The sequence below is a fragment of the Cheilinus undulatus genome, linkage group 20 (genome assembly GCF_018320785.1).
Source record: "Cheilinus undulatus linkage group 20, ASM1832078v1, whole genome shotgun sequence".
Taxonomy (NCBI): Eukaryota; Metazoa; Chordata; class Actinopteri; order Labriformes; family Labridae; genus Cheilinus; species Cheilinus undulatus.
Window position 1 is genome coordinate 19,395,157 of NC_054884.1, and position 6,027 is coordinate 19,401,183.

Here is a 6,027-nt window from a genome sequence, read left to right on the forward strand (position 1 = left end):
TCTGCCTACTTTCATTTCAAAATTTGAATAATTTTCCCATGATGCCCTTATGCAGAGTGTTTATATGTGTTTTAGATGTTTTGAATTGTGTTTGGATATGTTTAGATGATGCCTATTGTACAGTAATCATTGCTCGGAGTCCTTTGTTCATGTTTCTGGTGGGTTGTTGAAGAGTTTTTAGTTTTTAAACTTTCCACCATGAGTGAAATTGTTTACTGAGTAAGTGACTTCCTGCCTGTGGCAGCACAGTGTAGCCTGTGTGTGAAGTAACAGGAGCTGCATAAATAAGCAAAGTGTGTCTATCACTTATTATAAGTTTCAATAATGTAATGTATGTGAAATTTCCTGAGTATTACACTTAAGACATTGATAAATAATGTTCTTAATCAATCTGCTGGAACACATTAAAAAAGAATGATCTTTCTAAGGTGTTAAACAACACCTTCATGTGTTGAAAAGTAACTCTTAAATACTACGATGTATCACTATTGGGGAACTATATAAACTCAGCCTAGGTGTTAAATTCAACACTATGGGAGTTGAATTAACACTGACACAGAGCTGATTTGTTATTACAGAAGAGTAGATAACCAACACAACTGGAAGTAATTTTTACACTCCTCAGAGTTGATTAACCTGTAATGTTAAGTTTTTTAACACTGTACAGTGTAAGCCAGTATTAATTTTTTACTCAATTTTGAGTTAATTTTACTCTGAAATTTTAACACTGTGGAAAGAGTTAATTTAACACCAATTCTGATAAGCACCAAATACACTCAAACAGAGTGTTAAACTTAACTCTTTAAGTGTTAATTTAACACTACAAAATTTGCTGTGTAGGCAATCTGACCTCCTCACTCCCTTACCTTCAAGTGGGCTCTTTTTTATTCCTGTGCTGGTAGAACAGACATGTTGTGTTGTATAGCTCAGGGTAGCCACAGACAAATACCACAAGTTTCTCCTCCATTTTCCAGTTAAATGAACACCCTCCTTCCCAGACTGGTTCTTCAGGGATCCTCCAGTGACATATACAATACATCATTGGGGGATCTCCATGCCGATTGGGCATTGGATTTCAGTTTTTTCAACTCTCGCTAATAAGCGAAAGAAGTGAATGGCGTGTTGAACTCGACGCAAATTCACCTCATTTACGCCATTTGTGCTGCCCAAGGCAAATTTGCGTCTACTTGCTTCTTTACGTTGACTTTACATATAATTAACTTGCACAAATGGTGTAAACACATCAGAGGATTAACGGCACTTAGCATAAAATGTTATTAGCTATTAGCCTGATGATTGAACACAAGGAGCAGCACTGGAACAAACACTGGGTTAAAAATGCTTTTCACTGATTGATCAAATTAAGTGAAAACGTCATGTCTGCAACAACAACAATAATTTGGACATAAAGCTCTATGGAAAAAAGATCAACTTATGAACTAAAACTTACACCATAAGTTTAGACAGTGCTTACCTATAGCTGGTCCAACAGGCCGCTGGTGAGTGCTATTACTTCCATATGCATAGAGCGCCCTCTGCTAACCTCTCTGTTTAGCAGGAATACAGACCATAAATTAGAACACTGGTTCCCTCATACAGTCTCTGCTAGAGTGACGTAACAGAACTGTCCAAATTTGACAGGTGAATAAGGAGGCACATTATTGCTTTACGTGAAAAGTATTAGAGACTGTTTTACTGTTATTTGAAAAAAGCATCATCACTGTATGTTTAACATGAGTCAGAACTCACCACTTCATTTACCTAAATGTCAACTTCATTTATAATCTCCACATCAGTGAATAGGAAACGTGTTTTGTAATGCAATAGATGCTGTAAAAATAAATGCAGTCTAGGTTGTTAACTGCAAGCATTATCTATTCAAATTAGCTTTGTGTTATTAATCACAACATGTCATATTTATGGTTGAATTGCTTAGTTGCTGCATCGTAGGTTGGTGTTCTCCATTGCTTTATAAAGCAGAGAGTTGGAGCTGATGTATCATTATTGCAACCATAAGACCAGCAATCCAGATGTCTGGGTTAACTCACATCACGTACTACTCCAACTTGACAGATAATCATTTTTTTTGGTGTGAGGACCAATGGGAGGGCATTGCCCCCTGGGCATGCATCAACGTGATTTCTGCTGTTTTTGGGTTACCTGCAGCTGTTCTTGTACTCTGGGACATGCTCCAGAGAGGACGACAAGGAGCCCAGTTCACCCCCTACGACATCTTTGTCTTCAATGCGACTCTCATAGATGGAATTTATTTGCTCTTTTGTGTTCCAGAGGTGTTTAATACCCTACATGGAAAAAACTCAGATTTCAGGGCATTTTTGGACTTTTTGTTTCCATTTGATCTGTGTGGGAGGCCTCTGTTCACCACCTGTATCTGTGTGGACTGTTACCTGGCTGTGGTTCATCCTGTTGTCTATCACGCAAACAAGAGTCTGACTCCCAGGGTCCTCACGGCTGTTTCTGTTTGGACCCTGACTCTTATTTGTGGAGGTATTTTTGGAAAACTGAATAATCTCATTGACAACCTTGTTAAAGTTATGTTTTTTGCTCTGACTCTGCCAATTATTGGATATTGTGACGTCAGCATCTTCCGGACCTTGAAGAGATCAAACCCTACAGGAGGAGCCGTCCATCCACAGAAGAAGAGAGCACTGCAGATCATCATCAACAACCTTGTCATTACTTTTACTTCCTATCTGCCACCTGTTCTTAGTGCATTGGCAGTTAAGTTTTTGAACTTGGACCCAGCTACCTCTCTCTGCTCTGTAATGTATCCAGTGATGTGCAGCATGTTGGTAGGAAACTCCGTTTCACCCATCCTGTATGTGAACAATTTGGGAAAACTGGACTGGCTCAAGCGTTTGTGGCAGCAATAAATCTAATTAACTATATATATATATATATATATATATATATATAGTGCTTAACAAATTCATTAGACCACCTGTCATATTTGTCTCAAACGCAAATTAGCTTGGGGCCACTTTTGGTTTGGTCATCTTGACAAATCAACTGATTGTGTTTCTTTTCCGTTTCTTTTCTGCTGCATGTTTCTTAAAAATTCAACCAGAATTGGAGGAGAGCTTTTTTATTTCCACTGTTTTGTCATTTTCCATGTAAAAGAACCATCCAGAAATAAATGTGCTGCAGCTGTAACATTATAATAAATCAGACTTGTCACTGTGTGTTTGTGTAACATCTTTCCGAACTCACCACCACATTTACTTACGAGACAACTTCATCATGTATGAATCACTGATGCTGACAGTGTTTTGATTAATCTGTGACATACAGTATGACTTGCAGATTCAAAGCTAGGAACATTTTCCACATCAGTGAAGACAACTATTGATGGCCCACCTAAATAAATAGACATTCTGATTAAGATGGTCATGGGTCCATATGCTATTCTTTTCATGGGGCCTAATTAACTTATGCTTCAAAAAGAAAAGGTAATTTTCTGCTTAAAATTATGCTAGGTATGTCATTGAGTAAAACATGAACTTACTTGCACAGTTTATCTTTCTATCAAATTATATAAACACACAAATAAATCTGTATATACAGTGCTTAACAAATTTATTAGACCACCTGTCATATTTGTCTCAAAGACCACCCAGCATCATGAAGTGCTTTAATGTGGACTCTTTCATTTTCAGTAAGCTCTCCATGTTTTACCATTTTGAACAGGAATGAGGGATTTCAAACTGAATTCACCCAAATTTGAGCTGGCTCACTTGGCTTCTCTGAGAAGTCAGAAATGAATCAAGCATAACATTCAACCACTAAAACCAATTTTGCTGTTCAGGAACGCAAGTAAATAACTATAATTTGACCTATTAATCAAGAAATTTCAGTACATTTGAAAATTCATGGATAACAATAATAATCATATTGTAGCATTAAAAATATCAATTCGGTTAAAGCCCTTTACATATTGGTGTATTAACCATTGCAGAAACATAAAAAATGATTTTGGTAATTACCAATGCTTTTAATTTAGGGCAGCTGTGGCATAAAACTTGCTTTGGTTAAGGTTAGGGTGGTCTAATAAATTTGTTAAGCAGTGTATATATACATATATATATATATATATATGTATATATATGTATATAAGGGGCAGAAATGGGCAGAAAATTGTGAAAGGTGTTTAAAAATAGCAAAAATGAGTTAACAGTGGCATATATGGATTAAAGCTGTAAAGATGGGTGACTAGAGTAGTGTAAAATGGGTTAAAAGAGGCAAAAAGTGGTAAAAAGAGTCAACAATGGCCAAACCTTGGTTAAAAATAGCAAACGTCTGTTCAATGGGGAAACAAATTTGGCAAAAATAGGCAGAAACAATAATGAAAATGGATAAATGAGTGGTTTTAATAAAATAAATTGGACTTCAGAACCTAATAATAGCTTGACACTCTTCCCAGCTCCAAAATGAAGTAACCATTAGACATGACACCAATTCTACTGATCCAATACACACATGCATTGACATTATCACTAAATCACATACAGTATATGTATACAATATACATACAGTAGCTGTATATTTCTGCACTTATATTCCTTATACATCCTGGTATGCTTATGCAAAGGTATTCATCATGATTCTGCCAGGTATGCGCATGAAAACATGTTAACATTTAATGCTCTCTGTGTGTACAAAAGACACACATATGCCTTAGCTGTGTCAGTGGTGCCTGTCTGAGCCCCTCTACGGATATTTCTACTTGTAAAATAATTTTATACAATGTTATTCATATCTGGGGTTCTTTCTTCATTTTGGTAAAAAATAATGGACTGAAGCCATGTTGAGTCATGTCAGTGTATATTTTAAATGGTTACTCATAAATACATTTACAAGTCTGAGAAAGAACAATGTTGTATCGAATTGGCAATTTTTTCACTACAAATCCTTTGCAAGCCCTTCCTGGTGGTAAATCTCTTACTTCAGTGTTTTATCAGAAATCTGCTGCTGCTTTTAGTAATATAACATATTGATCTTTTCATTGTATATTTACTTAACATATCCCAACTTTGTTTATCATTTGCAAATTACCGATGGTGACTCTGAGTTGTGGTAAATATAATGCTTGTGTATTCAAAGCAAGACACATTTTTTCATATCAGTGAAGACATCTGGGAATGTCCTGGTTAAAGAAAAAGCATGCAAAACAGGCATTTTGGCATTTAAAACAACAAGATGCATCAGCATTAAAATCATAGATGTTTCATCAATCAATACATTATTTTTAAATTGCAATAGTGCTTTTCATTTTTATGCTATATTGTCTTTTTTCATGCTTGATTTATTGTGTTATTTCTTTTGTTATTGTGGTTATGTTGTTGATCTTTTTTTATAACTATTTAATTATTATTAATGTTGTTAGCTGAGTAGTATTGGCATTAGTTGTAGCTGTAGTGAAGTTATTATTGCTGCTTTTATTATTAATCCCTTTTTTTTTTTTTTTTTTTACTGAAGTTATTAAAATTTACAATCTGTAAGGTAAACCTTCACCACATTCAGTGTGCTTTGAAATAGAATAAGAAGAGCTAGCCTATATAAAAACCCATAACAGCTACTGCACAGAACAGAGTACAGTATGTAACAGTCAAAATAAAAAAAACGAATCAATTTACCCAGTGAATGCCAGGAGATTTAAAACATAATTTTAAGTTTAAAGATAAGTTATTCAAAAAATCAAGAAAAATCCTTTCATTAAGGGCAATACACAAGCAACAATGTGGGGGATAACACGAGATAGAATGTGAAAGAGATAAATAACAGTCACGTGACTTTTTGACGTTCTACGCAAAACCGGAAATAGAAGTCGGAATAGGATATCGTTCTGCCTTCAAAACAAAAAAAGCCAACAGCATGTCGCTTTACAATACATGTTCTTACTTCAGTGAATGACTAATCTAAAACAGGAACTACTTCTCAAAGCTAAGTGAAAATGTTTGTAACGCGCGTGGATTGGAATCATAACGTAAAGAGTATATTTTACTATTC